Below are 22100 nucleotides of genomic sequence, written 5' to 3'. Positions count from 1 at the left end.
AAAATAAATCCTTCAGCTCTGGAGTGAGCACAACAAGCAATCCATGCAATGCCAAGTAGCTGCTAGAAATGATCCCATTTATCAAAAGAATTACTTGTAGGAAAACCCAAGTAAAGTTGTTGCTCTAGGCTGAGTATCTAAAGGTTTAGTTTTGTTTGTGCTTAAAGAAAACAAATAAATAAATAAAGGCATCCAACCCCCCCCCCCCCCCAAATAATAATGATGCATTTTGTTCGGTACCAAAGAAAACAGAAAATGCAAATACAAGTAGTCCTTGGCTTATGACCACAAATCAGCTCAAAATTTCCATTGCTAAGCAAGACAGTTGTTAAATGCCCCAGTTTATGAACTTTCTTACCATAGTTGTTAATAACATGGTTAAGTAAATCTGACTTCCCCATTTACTTTGCTTGTCAGGAGATCACAAAAGGTGATCACATCACCCCACAGTATTGCAACTGTCATAAATATGAGCCAGTTGTCAAGAGTCTGAATTTTGATCGTGTGACCATCTGGATGCTGCAATAGCCCTAAGTGTAAAAAACGGTCATAAGTTACTTTTTTAAATGCCATTGTAACTTTGAATGGTCATTAAATGAATGATTGTAAGTCAAGAACTACCTGCATCCAAACATATAACAAAATATTTAATAGCTTTAGCAAAACATATCTTTTAAAAGTAGGTGAATATTGTGTTATTTTAAGATCCTTTTAAAACCCTTTCTACTCTCTTTACTTAGAAGATTATTTGATAAAACAGATTACTTATGTGTCACTTCCCAATCTGAATAATTTTAACCTAAATTGCAAGCAGCAGGTATGCTATTGAATTAAATAATTAAAGGACAAACATGTGATTAAATACTTAGTTATATATCTCTGACAGTCTTTAGATTCTAATGTTTAATTATATACATTAACTACATTGGCTGAAATAGTGAATGCATTAACATGAGCTACAATAATTTTCAGAATCCATTCCAATCTTAATCAAAGTACTTCACTTTATTAAATGAAAACAATCAGGTTGATTAACAAACATACTAAAACGTCTATTACAGATAAGTAACAAAATATAGTTCTTCTAGCTTCTATTATATTAGGGATTGAGACAATTATTTGACAAAAAAGAATGATTTTGGATGTTGCTTGGGGATGAAATCCAACATTCTCATTTCAGATTGTTGAACGATCTAAACTAAGCTTATATTTTGAATTCTCAGATTCATATTTTGAAATATTTAATACAGTATATCAATTATCACATAAGAATAAATGAAGTCAAATACTTGATATGCAGAGAATTAAGTGAAATTCTACTTCACGTCTTTTCCTAGTGATTCTAAACCCATCTGGCCATAGTTTTAGGAAACAGAGGTTAACCTACTTCAGTCTCTGACCTTTAACTTTCCATTCACTATTCACCTATTAAATTTCTCAACACATGAGCTTTTGGAGGAACAAGAAGCTATAGTATCTGCCTGAATAATGTCCACATTTCTCAGTTTATGTGCAATTAATCATTTCATAAGCAGTTGTAATGGTAATACTGTTGTGCTTTTGCATTATCATTAGAAAGTGAAGGAGAACTTTCTAAGCTGTCATATATGTAAGCCTTCCAGTGTTTTTACTGCTTTAGTACTTGATTTGACCCCGCATTGTGAAGCATGCCTACCACTGCTTTTCTCAATTCTAGTACAGAACTGTAGTTCTGGCAAAAAAATTTCCAGTTATGAAATTTGGGAAGCAGAAAGTGATTCTTGATTTAGAAAACATAATGTACAAGATCAAATTTGTACCTTCAAAGTCTTGATTTAACAAAAGGCAGCTGCATCATAGAAATGTTGGGAAAACAGTTTTACTGTCATTCGCCAGTATTGCTACTATGACATATAAATATGGACAGCTAAGAGAATCATCAGGATTTGATGAACTATGAAAGGGACATTAGAAAATTCTTCTCTGTCTTGAATAATCTCAACTGAAGAAATCCAAAAGCTTTTAAAACTCACCTGTTTATTTAGGTAGGTATTTCTGGGCGAGTGTAGACATCTTCAGCAGAATTGAAACAACCTTACACCATACAATGTTCAAGAATTTAATTTAAAATATGCTGTCACTGTATTCAAATATAGCACAAGTAAATAGAGAAAGATGGTGTATTCATTTATATAAAGGACTTATTTGTCTTCAAATGAACTTGAATATGTAGATTTGTAAATATTATTCCCAAGCATTCCTTTGCAGTACAGTGTAATCTGCTCTGAAACAAACAGACAAAAAAATCCTACAGACAGAAAACTTTATTTTCATTATATCCTAAATGAAACTACTATTTCGTTTCTCCTCTCATTAGAAATTAATAGAAAATGGTTATTACATATCTAACCATTCCTGATTATGTTCCATTTATACCTAACTTTTTGTCTTCAGATTTTTGTACTTTGAGTCAGTTCAGGAAGCAGATATCACAAGTTGTTTGTCTGTGGGTGTGTGGGTTCAATCAGTTTTTGACTTGGAGACAAATTAGTCACTGTAGTTTTCATGGCAATTGTTTACCATTATTTTCTTCTTAGGACTGAGAGAAAGTCACAGGTCCAAATCATCTAGAACTCAGTGCCTGATGTTTCAGCCACAACACTGCAACTGGCTCTCATCGTGATAACTACTAAAATGTTAACCACAACATGACAGGTTTTCGTCTTCCTTCCCTCTTATAGCAAAAAGAGCAAAGATTAGACAATCTTGAATTTCTTTCTCACACTTTCTTGTTTTCCTAGAAACTCATATTTTATTTATTTATTTAGGTAATATAGGTGTATATAGGTGCCTATTCACTCACAGCAACTCTAGGTGGCTTACAAACAATAAAAGCACAGTATAGAAAAATTAAAAAATTAAAAATAAAAGCAAACATTAAGTATAAAAAAATAATATACCTCTTCCCTGCAACAATACACAATCAAATAAGCCACATGATTGTCTTCATCCCATTCTGGGTTCACCAGGCCCACAGGCAAAACCAAATCTTCAGGGCCATATGAAAGATTGTCAAAGTGGGGTTCAGTCTAATTTCTGAAGGGATGATATTTCAAAGGGATGGAGCTGCCACAGAGAAGCCCATTCTTCTGGGTCCCATGGGATGTACCCAGGGGTGGGATTCTACTGGGTTAACAACTGGTTTGCTGAGTGCGTGCTTTGCGTGTGCGTACTCAATTAGCTCATGCAAGAGCCAGGATGCACGCTGTGCACATGTGCACAGTTTAGAGAATACTTAACTTTCGGATTGCTACTTGGGAGGAAAACAGCTGAGGCAGGGCAATCCACCCTGCCACGCGACTCAGCTGAGAAGATAAAGGTACATAAAGCACATGGGCAGCTGGCCTGCTTGCTCATGAGAGAGAACCGGTTTGCTTCCAGCTGATCTTCGGGGCTACAGGTTCACCTGAACTGATCTGAACTGGTAGAATCCCACCCCTGGATGTACTTTAAAGTTGCCACAAATTTTCTTCAATATTATTTCTGTTTTCCTTTACATATAGGTATTAATGATTAACAGCTTCAGGAATTAAAGTGCAATTAATACATGCCAGGGTAAATAAGCTAAGCAAGAATGGGTAAATGTAATTGAAGATTACAGAATATTACAGAATATAGAATACTCCTTAATCCCTTCTCTCATTAGGAATCCCAAGAGTTACATGGATGAACCCCTAAAACGTATGTTGCACATGTTCAGAATCCAGTTTATACTGGTGTTCATGTATACTGATTATTATTTTTTACTTTTCAGTATGCATTAATCATACCTGATAGTTATCTGATAATGATCTGATATGAGTAGTTAGTGTTTATATCAGAGGTGGAATTCAGCAGGTTCTGACCAGTTCTAGAGAACTGATAGCGGAAATTTTGAGTAGTTTGTAGAACCAGTAAATACCACCTCTGATTGGCCCTGCTCCCATCTATTCTCTGTCTTCTGAGTCCCAGCTGATCAGGAGGAAATTGGGTAATCTTCCCCTGGAGTGGAGAGGAAATGGAGATTTTATAGTATTCTTCCCCTGCCAGACCCACCAAACCACGCCCACCAAGCCATGTCATGCCCACCAAGCCATGCCCACAGAACCGGTAGTAAAAAAAATTGAATTCCACCACTAGCTTATATCCAATATTTCTTTATCACTTGAGCAGCTGATAAATACCTTTCAGTCAGAGATACTATCCTTGGTTTGGGTTCAACTATCCCTTCCTTTCCAGATTGCCATCTTCAAAGTACTTCTAAGAAATATGTTTTAAGTAAACATAATCACATACTACGTGTATAAAGATTTAAATTACAAAACATTATCTCAGAAAGAGATATTACTTTTGCTTGTTTTATTGTTCTATTTTGCTGGAAGAATTTTGGTAGAAAAGGCCCATAGAACACATTAACTTGCATTTTACTCATGAAATGCATTGGGTGAACAAGACAACAATTGAACACGCACCTAGGTGGTTTAAAAATCAGAATAATTAAGAGACTAAAGATGAAGACATATGAAAAAAAGATTACAGGTCTAGACATGTTTTATCTTGTAAAGAGAATATTAAGAAGGAATATGAGAGCTTATTTCATACATATAAAAAGATGTCAGAAGCAGGTTAACACCTACACCCTAGAATTCTATAGTGTTGGACACAGAATAATAGACTTAAATTATAGGAAGGCAAATTCCAAAAAATTATAGGAAGGCAGATTAACAAAAAAGCTTCCTAACAATAAGAGAAGTTCAACAACGAAGCTAATTATCAAAAGAATGAGTAGGTTTCCCCTTCACTGGATCTGTACAAGCACAAACTACACAGCCATCAGTCAGGGGTTATTTAATGTATATTTCTTCATTGAACTCTGTAGCTTAAATGCCTCCTTCCAAAATTATGATTCTATGATTTTATGTTATGAACTAAATAAGCTATATATACTACTGCATATATGAACTTTATTGAACAATGTTTCAATTTTAGATGGTGTTTTTCCATAAAGTTTCAGGCCGTCCATGTAAAGCAGATAAGTAGCTTAGTAGATTTTTTATATATATTTCTAGCCGTGACCTGACTTTTTCACTGCAATAACCATGGCATAGTTTTGCATAGATGTTGATAGTAAGTCTGCTTGAAATACTCATCTCTTGATATTTACCTTTACATATCTATCACCATTGACCAGCAAATGTGTCTTCCATTGTGTCATTAACACCAAACTATATTCAAGTTGGTCTTCATTCTCTTGTGGTTTTCCAAAATCTTGTCAGCTAGGAGCTGATCTTTTGTTCCTCTGCAGTTTCCTTTTTGCTCTGGTGGAAAGAGCTTGGTTTGATGCTGTTGTACTGCATCAACTAATACACCATTTAGCAATTTGAACATTGGTGGTAATCAGGCAATTGATCTGGAGTTGCCTGGATATCCATTTTGTTGGATATTTCATTGTCAGATAGGCTTTGGTTAACCAGATGTTAACCAATTTTCGATTTCACTTCCTTGCAGTATGTTGTTAAACTGTTTAGCAATGAATGACTGCAGACCAATCAGATATTTCAACGAAAAACCATGGAGTTCATCTTCACCTGGTGCTGACCACATTTTTGATCTTCCTTGCCCTTTTGTCTACCATTTCTGCTGTTATTACAAGTTCTTTCATTTCAGCTTCTTCTTTTTTTCTTTTCCATCTTCTTTATCCAAGCTGCATTCTTGTGGTATTTCTTTGAGTTGTCCCATAGCTGTGCCCAGAACTGCACTGTTTATTCTTTGTTAAGTGTTGACTGGTTCACTGCAGTGTTTTCACTGATAGATTGGTAGAAATGTTTCTGGTTCAACTGAAATTTGAGATTCTGCCTATAGTGTGGAATTTGAGCTTCATATCTGATTATCTTCTTTGCTATGGCTGTTATTTGCAGCTTTATTATTCCCAGTGCTTCATTAATCTTCTTTTCTTCTAAGTGGTATTTGTGTAATAGGTATTCTGTTGATTTTGTATTGTTCTAAATGCTCATTTATTCTTTGTTTCAATTCCACTTTGTTTTTATTAGAAGACTTTGTTCTTTCTGAGAATAAAGGAGAGGAGTCAGTGCCTACTTTGGGAATGAAAATGATTTAATAGCTATGCTGATTTCTCTAGTCCCAACTCTCCCAGGTTTGCATCTACAATTACAGCTACTTCTGGCAAGGTTTTGATTTCTTTGCCCTGTGTAAACCCTCTGCAGTTCTTCCAATTCTACATTGTGTGTATTTTATTTTGTATTGTAAATCAATCTGGATCTGCTAGCTTCCGTTCTGCTATTTTTGATTCTGGATGTTGTTATTTCCAGAACTGGTACGTTCTTTTCAGATATCCTATACTTGTTGGACTTTAATTTAATTTTATTTCAGCCTTTATATATTTGTGGCAGATAAATAATTTTTCTTTCAGTAGTCAGGCAGCTGCTGACCCTGGTTGCTCAGCCAACATCCTGAATGTAGCCCGTTTGTCACCTATTGTCCAGTAATTCCAACACTTAGCATGATTCTTGTTGACCCAGACAATGACCAATCTAATATAGTTTTTTTAATTACATCTCATCACATTGTTTATGGAAGAGATTCTTTTTCTGACTCTTCTACTGAGGAGGATTGAACCAGAGGTGGGCGTAGCTTGGTGGTCATGGCATGGCTTGGTGGGTGTGGCTTGGTGGGCGTGCAGGGGAAGGTTATTGCAAAATCCCCACTCCCTTCCGATCAGCTAGGACTTGGGAGGCAGAAAATAGATGAGACCATGATCAATCAGAGGTGGTATTTACCGGTTCTCCGAAGTACTCAAAACTTCTGCTACTGGTTCTCCAGATCTGGTCAGAACCTGCTGAATACCACCTCTGGTCTGTATGCTATTTCTTAATTATTTAAGTAAAAAGCACAAAACTCAGTATCAAATTATGACATACAACAGGCTACATTAATGAAATTACTTAATGCTTCTTCTCTTGTTATCATTTTATATTTATTATGTACTATTGTATCTATAACTGTCCATTGTATTCTTTTTGGACTTAAGAACAGTTGTTAAAAGAATAAACTAAATATGTAAATCCTACGAATCTGAAGCTGTACACCAAGAGCCACATATTTCCCATCTATAGAACTTTGGCTTTGTAATTGTGAGTAATTAATGTCAGATTTTCCCTTTCAACCTGATAATGTGGAAATGCCTAAAAAGAAGAACCAGCAAGGAGTGGGATCATATGACATAACATGAGAAATATTGAAGATAATAACAACAATAATGAACAATCAATGTAAAAAGTTTAGCAGCTAGAACCCATCCAATTATTTTCTCTTCCATTGGAAGATATACATTTTTGACAGGAAAATAGGGAAGAGAAAGGAAGACAAGAGCAACATTGACCTTTCTTGCCTCAGCCTTGCCAGCCTTCAAGCCTTACTTTTGAAGTGCTTAGCATTTAAAAATGTGATTTCTCTGTAAATAAGTAGTAAAATCACAATAGCTCTAGTAATGCATTCTAAATCACACTGTACACCTTTAGCATTAGTAGAATTTTATTGTCTCCAAGATAGCATATTTTTCTTAACTCATTATCTCAATAATTGCCTGCAAAGTAAATCTCCAATTGATACCATGTCCCATATAGATAATATTGTAGTCTGTGAGGTGACTAAAACATTAGTGTCTGCATGAAGATCTCCCATTCTAGTAACAACACATTTTTCTCAATTCTAGGCAAAAATAGAAATTTTAGATTTTTTACCCACAGTATATATTTGATTATGATGTTCATCCATCATGTTCAAAGAGGACCTTGACATGTATCAGGTTGTGGACCACAATGTGTCTGCAGTTGGCTGGTAAGGCCTATAAGGGGATGAAATGTTCTGCCACATGTTGGATAGACATGTATGGGCACCATTGTTGCAGCATTTGCAGCTCTGGCTTTGCAGAATGCTCACTTTCTTGTGCTATGGTTGTTCTTCTGTCCTCAGATGTCTGGCAGCCTTGGTGGATCAGTATGCGCCATGCTGATCGATCTTGTGCCAGAGTTTCCCTGGAGATGGTGTCAATTTCCAGGGACTTGAATGAGGCTTTCAATGTGTCTTTGTATCACTTCCTTTGTCCCCATGCTATCTCTTTCCTTGAGACAGTTCACTATAAAGCAGCTGTTTAGGGATGTGATGGTCTGGCATCCTTGCAACATGGCCTGCCCAGCGTGACTGGGCTTTCATCAGCAGGGTGTGAACTGATGGCAGGCCTTTCTTTGGAGAGAACTTCTGTGTCTTGGACCTTGTCCTGCCACCGGATCCTCAGTATCTACAGAGGGAGGTCATGTGGAAGTGGTTCAATTGCCTAGACTGCTTCCTGTATATAGTCCAAATCTCACTGGCATACATCAGAGTAGTTAGCACTACTGCTCAGTAGACTTTAAGCTTTGTAGCAAGCCTTATTCCACACCAGTCCCACATGTTGGTCAGTAATCTTCCAAATGCAGAGCTTGCCTTGGCAATTCTGCAATTGGTTTGGTTTGGTTTATTAGATTTATATGCCGCCCTTCTCCCAAGGACTCAGGGCGGCATACAACATTAAAAGAAACACATAATACAAAAGTTAAAAAAAATTAAATAGAATATCCCAAACAAACCCAATTAGAATTGACAATAACATTTTTTTAAAAAAAATTCGAATTAAAATTAACAATGATCAATAATTTATTTTGTTTTTTTCAGGCCAGGCTAGCTTGCTGGAAAAGCCAACTTTTTAGGGCGAGTCAGAAGGACCGGAGATTGGGGATTATACAAAGCTCAATGTCAATTGTCACTGCACAGGAAAGGTTGCTGCCAAGGAATGTAAATTGGTCCACTGCTTGCAGCTTTTATCCCTTCACTATGATGGTGGGCTCTTGGTGTTGGGCTTTGGAGCTGGCTGATGCATCACTTCGATCTTCTTTATGTTGATAAGGAGGCTGAAGTTGTCACATGCTGCTGTAAATTTGTCTGCACTGGCTTGCATTTCTGCTCTGATCCAGCATTCAGGGCACAGTTGTCAGCAAAGAGGAGGTCACGTAGCAGTGTATCCTTTATTGTAAGCCCATCAATGAAACTGCCATGAATAATCAGGCAGATTTATAGAACATGGATGCTGTTTACAACTGGATTATTGTGCAGCTGTGGAAATACTATATTTTACTACTATACATTTGGAATATATTTAACTATTTTTCACCATTTCAGAAAACAGCACAGTTCTGAAGACCAATGGCTTTGGATTTTTAATATCTCTTTGTTTTTCTCAGAACAATTTTATCAGTTTTTATCAATGTATAATCTACTTCAATAATTATACAGAAACATTACGATGAGATGTATTTAAGCTTTTCAGAATATAGCCAAGATATACAGACCATTAAAACAAAGTTATTTAAGGATATATATGATTACGAACTTAAGAAAATGTTTCTTTGGCTACATATAACTATAACAAGTAAAATAAACACCCCAAAGATAGCCCAAAACCATAACAGCAAAACACATAATCAGGGAATCCATCACATATCAACACTCACAGGATGAGCACATCACCATGCAGCCAATGGGAACAATTGAGTCTTCACAACCTTTCAATAGACCAGCAGTATCAGACCTAGTCAAATTTAGTGAAAGATGTCTGCAGGGAAGACACTAATATGGAGAAGATATGCCTCATAGAAATGTAGGAGACGCATTGTAATGGAATGTGTAGATTACCTTGGGGAATGAAGGGAAGAGATGTTGCCTAGGAAACAATCACACAAGAGAGGCAGGAGCTCTCAGAGGCTTAATGGTCAGAGAAAGAAATTAAGGAAGGATTTGTCCTAATGGATCAAGAAGTTAAAAATGGCAGCTCGGACTTTGTATTTCAAGTCTTGTAAAATTATGTTAATGCAATCTTACAATAAAGTAAAATTAGGTTATCTAGTATGTTTTCCTGTCTGGTTTACTGTGGGGTGGGGTTGGTGGACTGATACAAATACAGTAAGTAATAAAGCTGAGTTTATTAGGTTTATAATAAGTGGGCTTATTAGATTTTATTATAAACCTGGCTTGAGTAGTGGTTGGGGTGCCACCTTTTGATCACCATTGTTGTTATTTTGTCATGCTGTTCTTGTAGTCAGTCTCTGCAATTTTATTGCAGCAGCTGACTAGAGCCACTTGTTTTGTAAGCATTTGTTTCCTAAAGCTTGATATTGTACATTTAGAATTAGCTAGTGGTGGGTTGCAAATGTTTTAACGACTGGTTCTCTGCCCTAATGACTGGCTGGTTGGCATGGGTGGGTGGATGTGGCCAAATTGATGTCACTTCCATTGAGGGGCACTTCACCTTGCCCACCCTCTCATGAACATGGGGATGCTGCAATGGTCGTAAGTGTAAATAATGGTCATAATTCATTTTTTAAAGTGCCATTGTAACTTTGAATGGTCACTAAATGAACTGCTGTAAATCAAGGATTACATGTACAAAAATTCAAAAAGCTTCTTGGCTTGCAAAAAGCTGCCCCAAATACCAGTCATTAGATTAGAAATGTGGGAATACACTCTGAAGAGCAATAAGTCACAGCTGTCATGGAAACAAACCTAAACCAGCAATACCTGCAACAAATCAGGCAGGTTGCCAGAGAACATTGAGGAATTAAAATAGTTAAATACAAGGATAACAATCAGCAGCCAAATTATTCTGACTCATAAAGTGAAACCCTTTAGCAGAGAGGTCATTTAAGCTCTCCAGAAAGTGGGTGGGCATATTTGGACTACAAAATGCAGAGCTAAAGAGACAAATTAACAAATTAACATCTTGAGTGAGGGTTAATCCCATTCTGTCTTTGTTCAGACTTTGCTGCAGGGAATTTTTGCCTGAATATAGCTATCTATCTCTTTATCTCTTAAGTGCTGATATCTTCTGTAGGCTATTAAGGAAAGTGGGGGCTACTTTCTCCCTCTAAGAAAACATGTTTCTCCATTTTTCATCCAGGGAAATATATTCTTCCTTTTTAATATTTCTCAAAATATTTCATTCTTCTAGGAGAGGGCTAGGAGAGGGCTGGGTGCTAACTTTCTACAATTGGTGCCTTGTTACTATGCCATATTATCATGAGAGCAAACTATAACAAATTGGAAAGAAGATCCACTTATTATCAGTGAGCAATCTTGTAACTTGCCCAATCCAAAGCAATGCAAGAGACTCCTGTCCAAAAGGTGTTTTTTCAAGAGGCAACTGGACTTTCTGGAAACCAAGAAAGTCCAATTGCCTCTTGAAAAAAGCACCGTAGGGACAACCTTGATCTGGGTGACTGAAGAATCTTTATAAACAAGAGACTATCTCCCAAACCAGTGTGAACCAGCAGGAGTCCACCACTGGAATTAGCCCATCTCTTTCTTGAACTTTCAATAATCCTGTACCTAATGGCCCATTGTTACCTAGTCAGCAGCTAAGTCCTGTAGCTGAGCCATGTAGTCCTTTTGTTATCAGATGTTCAGGAACTCCAATATTTAGCACAATCCTTGTTGACTTGGATGATGATCAATCCAATATGGTTCTGTAAATTACATCTCACTACATTGTTTATGGGAGAGTTACTATTTGCCTGGCTGACCACTAAGGTTGAACTTCTGACATAGCTCTTATCTTCCTCAGAGCACAGAAGCCCCACAACCAAATCAAAGTAATGCCTCATTGGGGCTATTAATATTATCTATATGATTTTCATTACCATTATCATTACTAATTTTACGTATGTAGCCTAACCAGCCAAATTTACAATCTGAAATTCCTAGAATAAATGCACAATTTTGGGAGCATTTGTGTGATATAAAATTCAAGTAATAAAAAGTGCATTAAGTTAATTAAAAAGTATCTCATCAATTATGTGAAAGTATAGTGAACTGTACATCATGGCTAGATCTATTCATCTACTATCCGTATATTTCTCTGCAATTTTATTGCAAGATGTTACTCAGCAGAGACTTCACTTACAGGCGTATTTCCTGATGTTCCCAAAATAAAGAAAAGGAGTATAGCTTCCTTATTTCTCATGTAGGATATCCCGGGTTTAATCCCTGCTGTGTTTGGTTTGAATAATTGATACTCAGTATAGAGAATACTGCACTAACTGATTTGGTATGTTTGCTTCCCATGTTCATACTCTTTATTTCTCTAAAAGTGTATAATGTGAGAAAGTTTATAAAAAAGAGATACTGAATAAAAACTCTAATTAAATCTTAAAATTGATGGTTTGTGCTTTTATTATGAAATGTAACACTTAACAGAAAAACACACATACAATAAAAATGCAATAGCACTTGTTATATCCACAAATTGCAATCATCTCTAATCTCCTGATTATCAGATTTCATTAAAAAAAATTCCTTTCACTAATTCTGGGAATTGTGTACAAGTTAGCCAGATTAAAGAATCAAACAAATGATTACATAAATGAATATATATTTTTAAATCTCTTTCTTAAATTAATGATAGCACAATAATAAATGAACAAATTTATCTAAATGTTATATTTGCACATGATCATAACCTTTGTCTACAGATTCTCATTTTGTTGTATTAATTAGGTTTCTATATCATCTGTTACACCAAGAATAAATTAGCATACTTATATCACAGTTTAAAATCACAAGAACTTTATTAAGGAAAACTAGTGGATAAATTAAAGTCACCCTAGAAACTTACTTGAGGATGAAATGTAATCTTAAAATGCAGGACAGAATCACAAAGACAGAACTCATTAACATTTCTTTTATTTTTCCCCATGGAAAGATAGATAGATAGATAGATAGATAGATAGATAGATAGATAGATAGATAGATAGATAGATAGATAGATAGATAGATAAATAGATGATAGACAGACAGACAGACAGTGACAGACAAATAGACACATATATAGACACACAGACATACCTACTGTACTATATTTATTTAAAATATGTAGATTTATAACATAAGTATATAAATTATGTATCTAAGAGCAGAAAAATCAGGGTCTTATTATTTACCTGAAATATATTCTTCCTCTCCCTCCCCCCCTCTCTGTCTCACACACACTCATGAAAAAGAAAAAAATATTCAGAAACAGAATCAATTGTTATTTTAGACCTCCAGATTTATTGAAAGCTTTGTTTTTGCTAATGCTTAAATGTTCTAGTCCCTATTTTAAAATATTGTTTCTTGACTGCTTACTGAATTGCTGCAATCTCTGCTTGGGTTTCCATTTAATTAAAATGAATCTATCGATCCAGAATCTAATTAATTCCCTGCTTGGCTAATTAACTGGTTAACTAATTGTCTGACTGATATACACTTATTGCCTATTAAATTGCTTATCCAGGTCTCTTCTTACCTTATTTAGTAGATACCTCATTGGACTATTGATTCTCTTGCTGATCATTTGGTTTATGTGTTATTGAATTGATTTTCCACAAACCTAATTGGTTAACTTTGTATGGGTTTATTCCACTGCCTATCACTAACTCAGCCATTATGGGCACTAAAAGGTACATATTCTACATAAATTTGGCATTTCCCATTAATTACATATCCATTGCCTTTTTGTCTTCATTTGCCTACTCATCTAACCTATTGTCTCTTTAAATATTTGTTTTCCTTTGCAATGCCTAAAAAAAGGAATAATTATTCATTCACACTATTAAAATTTCCATCAGCCTTAATTTTTTTTAAAAAAAAACTATAGAATCTACTATGAAACCAATGAAGACTACTAAACTCCATATTTATTACATTGAGTATTGCAATTAAATGAAAAGTATAGTCTGTTCGTGAATCAAGCATGCAGAACTGAATATATGTCTGCTTCTGGTTCTCATGTGATTTATTTCTATTGAATTTTTATACAAAGACAACAAGAAGAGAGTGTTAAGTGGTTTAGAAAGGTGAAAAATTGGTAAAGTAAATTTAAAAAACAAACATGAAAAGAATGGGGAATATATATATTTCATATATACATACACACACACACACACACACACACACACACACACACACATACATATATATATATATATATATATACACATACATACACACACACACAGAGACACAGACACACACACACACACACACACACACACACACATCTCACAACATTAAATCTTGTCTACCAGTACAGAATAATAGAATATTGACAATTTGCAAATAAAGTTAAAAGTTTAAAAATTTTGGGGCTGTTTCACCAGGGGTGGGAAAGTAATATTGTTGCAATATATTTATCAATATTCAAGTAGGTGGGATAATATTCGTATATGTGTTTGCATCTTTTTGTTAATGCACATTTTTAATGTCTTGTTTGGTTTTTGTTTCTGTAGAAAACTTTTTTGAGTTTTTCATTTTAACTTTCTTTGAATAAAAATAAAGTTCTTATATTAAAAAAGAAGAAATATTACTCAGTCTTTATGTCAATCAATATTCAGTCAAATAGAGAACATACATATAATGAAACCAGAGCTCTTTCCATTTTAGAAGAATGAACTTTTTTTTGCTATACTCAGACTCAGTACATCCATAATTCATCATATAATGATAACCACAAGTGTTTGTCATATACAATCAACTTCATATCTTTAAACACTAATATTATTTTCAAAATCATATTACACATTTATTGGCATTAACCTGAAACATGATAATAATGGGATAAAAGCATATGGTGTGCATAAGTGTCTCACCATCATGTTACACTTTCATCACATTGAAGCTGATAACCTCAACCTTAAAAAAAAATCTCTGGTGTGACCAATAAACATAAAAGAGTATGTTTTTCTAAATTAATATCTTCTTAAGATCATAGACTTAAGGTTATATTAAGTATAACTGTTATAATTTAAAAGTATTAACTGATATTTTAATATGGGGTGCTCCATATTTAAGTTCTTGTTAACAGATAATATCTGTTGTGAGTTACCCAGAGTTATGTTTGAAAATTAATGGCAATACAAATATTTTAAATAAATATACACCTCAGCAATTTATTTTATTTGGGAAAGTGCTATAATGTAAAACTAATCACCATGCTGTTAATAAAATGTACTGTTATGGATAGTGAATAACTCTGGAATAGCATCTCCTTTTCCAGTTATTATTCAATATCATTAATTGATGATGCACAACAAATTCTTAAGATTAGTTAATTAAAGTTATTACATTTCTAGCAGATTTAAATTTCTACTAATGTAAGTTTTATTAGCAATTCCTTTAACTAAAGTATTTTTCTCATATCCTTCTACATCATTCCTATTAAAAACAAAACAGAACAAAAGTAAATCAACAACAAATATACCCAGTGTTTTTGGTTGCTTGATTTAAGTAAGTAATTGAGTAAGTAATTTTCTTTTGGGATAACATTTCTTTTTCATTATATGCTATAACACCATGTGTGCCATAGGTAGCACACGGAGCCATATTTGCTGGCATGGGAGCCCTCCACTCTGACCAGCTGATTTTCGGCCTTCCGGAAGGCCATGGGAGGCCATTTTTACCCTCCCCAGGTTCAAGAAAGCCTCTGGAGCCTGTGGAGGGCAAAAAACAGGCCCAAAGGGCCAACTTGAAGTTCATTCCCGCACTCAATTTTTACATACCTTTAGAAAAAGATTAGCTATCACTGCTATAACATGTTAACACTTACGAGCAAGCAAAAAACCCTGCCATACATAGAAACCAATGTATTATCATTTAACTGTTTTATACATTCTTTAATATGTAGAGAAAAAAATTAAAAAACTAAACAAAACCTGAAACTTCCAGATGAAATATACCAAAATGCAGAACAGGACTTCCCCCTATAACAGTGGTGGGGTTCAGCCAGTTCGCACCACTTCGGGAGAACCGGTTGTTAACATTCTGAGCAGTTTGGTGAACTGGTTGTTGGAAGAAATCATTAGGGCAGAGAACTGGTTGTTAAATTATTTGAATCCCACCACTGCCCTATAAGCAATGCTAACTCATCTGGAATACAAATATATTGTATATAACGGTAAGTGATATTTTCCCCCGGAATACATTTCTTTGTAGCCTCTGTATCGCTTACCAATATCCTGAGGTAAACAAAAATTATTAGAAAAAAAAGGGGGAAAAGAGAAAAAAAAGATTTTCTTTTTCAACAAGTTCTCAAGCTAGTTTATTGAATAGCTTCCATTCCTGAAGATGGCAATTTATCAAAATTGTCGCCTTATTACATTCCATTATACACATCCTACTTGCCATCTATATTATAGATCAAAAAAAGAAGAATAAAGAAAGAAAATACAAGTATTGATGCTGAGTGAAAATGAAAGCTAAACCATAAACACATTTGATTTCATATATATAGCCTGGCTTTAATCAGAGAGAAATTATGTGTACATTTCTCTATAAGGATGTCTAGGGACTGCAATTGTACAGCATTAAAATATACGTCAAAACTGAATATTATTTTTATAATGAGATCCTGTTAATGGATCACTTTATTTCTTATTTACTTTTCACATGCATGGCATTTTATTTATTAGCATTTTCAAGCAAATTGAAAATACTAATAAAGGTTTCAGATCATATACTAAGATTTTAATCTGCATAAAGTCAATCATTCATATGCCCCAGTGGCACAAAGATTAGACTGCAGCATTGCAGGCAAACTCCCCCCACAATCTGGAGTTCGATCCTGACAGGGCTCAAGTTTGACTCAGCCTTCCATGGTCAGTAAAACGAGGACCCAGATTGTTGGGGACAATACGCTGACACTGTAAACTGTCCAGAGAGTGCTATAAAGCACTATGGGGTGGTACATAAATCTAAGTGCTATCACTATTGCTATTGCTATCATTCAAAGAGGTTATAAATCTTGAAAAGACCGATGATGGCCTTTTACAGGAGTAAGCAAGTTCACATAATTTTATTTGTTACTTTCTCTTTGTCTGTTATTTTCTCTTGTCCTGAAGTTTGATTAGTCCACCCAACAAAGCATTCTTCCTCAGAGGAAGAGAGCATCTTGTTTTTTCTATGATCTATGATTTTGGACCTATAGTTAATTATGTGAAAAAGACACAAAGCAATAAACAAAGACAGCTAGAGGCAGCTGGAGTTTTCCAGTTTCCATTTAAACATTAAATCAGTCAAAAGATTAGTAGATAGCCCTTCACTTGGAAAAGAATCAAACTTGTAAAACAATCTGTCACCTTACCAGCTGTTTCATAATATAAAGGCTACCAATAGGAAGATATTTGTAAAACAGGACAAGACAGAATATGCAAGTGGTTAATAATGCAAACAGATATTCAATAGAACCTGAAGTAAATAAAATGTGTGTGTGTGTGTGTGTGTGTGTGTGTGTGTGTGTGTGTGTATATATATATATATATACACATATATATTTGATATATATATATATATCAAAATATAATACCCAGAGTCTTTGAGAAAAAGAAACATGTCTGAAAGTATCATAAGGACATAGCTAAACATGTCTAGGTATGTTTCCTTGATGTTGCCTTCATTTTGTGTTTCTACACCAGGAAAGAGTGCTCCTTAGTTATATGAGTGTTTGATTTCCTCCATTATTTTGGCATCTTTAAGGGGCAGATTCGGGGTATATAAAATCTTTGAAGTTAGTCTGTGACCTTGTAGGAAAGTCATGTGACTAACAGTCACTGGGAATAAAGGTAATAAAGGCAGAATAGGCATTGGTAATGAGGATAGCTAATTTCATGCCAGTGTAATTTCTGCTTGGTGGACAACAGCTTAACTCAATAGTGGGGTAAAAAAATCCATTTAGGTTTTAATCTCATCATAAAATTACCTTTCTCTTTCTTGCACAGCAAGGGTTGCCTTAATGTTCACCCATGTTTTCCTTCTTTCAATTTGTGGTTGAAAGCATTTGCAGAATTCAGTAAACAATCACATCTCTGTATACTTTTGCAAAGGTCATAATTTTTTCTTGCATAAAAAAGAGAAGGAAAGTTTTCTAAGGTTAAAAGGATGCATAACAGGCTTGAGCACTTCCAAGTGTCAAACACCAGTAGCCTAAGATTCAGTTTGTTACATGAGTCCCTGGGAAAGCTTTGTTTGCATATTAATGTAATCTTCTTAAATATTCTTGGAGTTGATGCAGTGAAGTATTAGCTGTAGGTATTTATGTATTGTATTTGAAGTAATTATTTTGAGTGTGATTATTTAGAAGCTTAGTTAATTTTTATTGCAGTATCTTAATTGGCCAGAATGACCCTTTGCATGATTCATATTGGCCACAGCCTTTGTCCTTGGTCACATTCTGGAATCATAATGCAATATTACCTCAGTTGAAACCAATTCTAGGGGTGGGGGAATCTTGCTATACCTCTCATAATTATATTGGCCCATATTTGTAATCTGTTCTGGTCACTATGACATGACATGATTTGAAATATTATAGAGGTTTCATACAAATTAAACAGAAACTATAGATTTGTGCAGGGGTGTTTGTGGGAGTATGCCTCAATGAAAATTAGAATAACAAAACTGAAACAATGTAATACAGCAGACATAAACTAGGAAACTTTTAAAAATTGAATGTTCTTATATGTCTGCAAAATATTTCCTAATAATTCACAGATCTCTTCATCCAAATAGCAACTAATATAGTTTGATTTCCAAGAAAATAGATTTGTCAATCTTCTTGTTCAACACAGATAATTTGTTTTCTGTCTCTTGAGCAAAAAGTAGTGATAAACTGAACAACCAATCAGAAATATGTAAGTGCTATTAACAAAAACAAGTAGTCAAATGAAATTGCTCCTGGTGCCATAAATTTGGTCCTTCAGCTAGTTGGACTAAAATATTGAAAAAAGTTATCGGACACTGAGTAATAAGATTGTTGGGGTTCCTCATAAAATATATTAGTCTACACAGGTTTAGCTTTCTCAAACACATTTTCCTTGCAGTGCAGAGTTCCTAGCAAGCCTATTCAAAAGAGCAGTTTTATTCTTCTGAGAGGAACTACAACAAAGAAAAACCAATTGGCCTTTTACTATTTTTTTCCCCAGTTGTAATCTGTTTGTTTAATAGGTTTTCTTTATTAGAAAGGGAATAAGCAATGAGAAGGGACATTTATTGCAGCATAGTTTAGATGAGGCCATTGATTTGCTTTATTCTTGGATCATTAAGTTTATTATTATTGTTATCCGTTTCTGTATTAACTTTAAGTAGGCACAGCTCTCTACTCTGAACCTTTACTTTTATTCAATAACTTGCACAGAGTAGAGTTTCATGCCATGTAACCAAGACATATCGGCTGTAAGCTTCATTCAGGTAACAACAGAGAAGACCTATTGACATTGTAAGCACATTTCAAAAGATGTCAGCAGAAAATTGTTGCTCAGCAATATTAAAGATTAAATATTTTCTAAAGAACTAATAATCTTGTTGTTATGTTCTGTAGAGTTATTGCTGACTCCTGGTGACTATATAGATAAAGGTTCTCTGAGCAGTCCCTATAGATACCTATCCATAAGAATATTTACCAACGCTATTTGTAATTATTTGTAAGTATACATACTTCCATTCATAATAGTGAATACTTACAGAATCATAGAAAATGGCATGGTTAGAAAATCAAAATCGAAACTGGTATGTAGAGACAATTCAGTTTTGATACAAAAATTCTAGGATTACCTAATGTTTCCCACATTTTTCATACATAAGAACCAAATTCACCAATTATTATTTGGAATAAATTTGAAAAGGTAACATATTGAATTCTAGATTGAAACAGACATGACAACAGAATATTATTTTATACTGAAAGACTTCATATAATCATTCTGATCTGATAAATCATTTCTCTCTCTATGTGTTTGCATATACATGCATACATACATACATACATATTCAGTATTGTTTCACACTTTTGATATGGTGGCTTCTGATGAACAAAATGAATTAATATTTATAGGATTCTCCAAGATCAAATTGTTGAAAGAGGTACAAAATATTACAGTTACTATTATAATATGATATAGGGAAATATATGTAACTCTCATTCTTTGTATTATTGGTAACAGATAATAATAAAATATACTTGAATTGATTTTTCTGTTCACTTTTTATGAAGCCTAGAGTACATAATGATAGCCATGAAGTATGGTATTAAAGTTTTTTCTGGAATATATAAGTATCATCTGAGTTTTTAATTAAATTTGGATGCTGAAATTTAGATTACATCTACAGATACAGTATATCAAACATAGATTAAAATTCACACCACCATAAATTATCTATCTTCTTCCATTTGTTCCATAAATAGGCAAAAATTAAGATAATATAAGGCTGCTAATTGATATATTAGAAATAATAAACTAAATTAGGAGTTATGTTCTTAAATGTTGACAAGGCTTTTGATATGATACAGATTAGATTTTTGAAACACATATTGGTAAAATATGAAGTTCTTCCTTTAAAAAAAACTGATTAAATGTGGCCTTGTCAAAGTGAGTGTTAGAATGATTAGTAATGGAACTATTTCTTTACTTATTAATATATCTTGTGGAGTTTAACCCACAGTATTCCTTATAAAATATGTTTTTATAAAGTTCTTTATAAGAAAAGGATTTTCTTTTCTTGAAGGACTAGAGGTGACATGATAGCAGTGTTCCAATATTTCAGGGGTTGCCACAAAGAAGAGGAGTCAAACTATTCTCCAAAGCACCTGAGAATAGAACAAGAAACAATTGGTAGAAACTAATCAAGGAGAGAAGCAACCTAGAACTAAGGAGAAATTTCCTGACAGTTAGAACAATTAATCCAGTGGAACAACTTGCCTCCAGAAGTTTTAAACGCTCCAATACTGGATGTTCTTAAAAAGAGATTAAATAACCATTTGTCTGAAGTGGTATAGGGTTTTCTGTCTAAGGAGGGGGTTGGACTAGAAGATCTACAAGGTCCTTTCCAATTCTGCTATCCTATCCTATCCTATCCTATCCTATCCTATCCTATCCTATCCTATCCTATCCTATCCTATGGCTCTAAAATCAATCAGTGTGGAACCCTGTGATCAGAAGGTGTAGAGTCCTTGGAAGAACTGCAATGTCCAACATGAATAAATCTGGAAGAGTAATGATATCAGATTCCCAACCAAATACAGATTAATCAATGCAATAAGTTTTCCAATTGCTAATTATGACTGTGAAACTTGGACTGGAGGATGGCAGTCCAAGTTTAAACTTTAAACTTTCTAAAAACCAACTTTTGAATGTTTAACTTGAACACGCTGACATAGTAGCTTCTGAAGTCCCAAATTCCTTTTTTTAATTAGAGAAATGTTTTATAACATTCTAAACAGACACTGGTTCTGTTTTCTTCATGAGCAATTTACTCTCAGATACTAGAGAAACTAGATAAGCAAGGTTTGTGGAGGAACTTCAATCTATTTTCTGAATATATATTAAGGGAAGCTGGATTGAAAAAAGATGTAAGTATGGTTTTAAAAATTGAAGAAGAAATAGCAATAACCCACACTATGCTGATGACACTAACCTCATAGCCAATGATACAAAATATATTCAAGGTCTAGTAATAAGTCAAGAAATATAATGAAAAAGGGACTAAAATTAAATATAAAAAGACCAAACTGACAACCAGCTTTAGAATTGCTAATGAAATACAGTAGATAGATTTGGCTTTTTAGAATCAACATCAACAGTAAAGAAGCAAGCAGTCAAGAAATATGCTGCAGACTAGTGCTTGGTGGAGAAGCTATGAAGACTTTGGAAAAGATATTCAGATATTGTCTATCTCTATGGTACAAAGATTAGAAAAGTGCAAGTAGTGGTATTCCCTGTGATGCTATATGTGAGCAAAAGATGGACTTTCAAGAAGCAGAATGGGAAGAGACTTTTGAACTTGGCATTGGAGTTGGTGTTGAAGCGAATATTGTGGAGAGCCAAAGAAAAAAACAGATGGATGACTGAACAAATCAATACAGAGTGCTTGATTGGCTACCTTGATGATAATGCAAAATAACCAGACTCAAATTATCCCAGTTTGATAAGTTTGCAAATACTTGGCTTTCT

Source organism: Thamnophis sirtalis, unplaced genomic scaffold (assembly GCF_051295495.1).
Source record: "Thamnophis sirtalis isolate CommonGarterSnake01/CBP01778 unplaced genomic scaffold, rThaSir2_p1.2 scaffold_8, whole genome shotgun sequence".
NCBI lineage: Eukaryota > Metazoa > Chordata > Lepidosauria > Squamata > Natricidae > Thamnophis > Thamnophis sirtalis.
Note: the sequence above shows the minus strand (reverse complement) of the source record.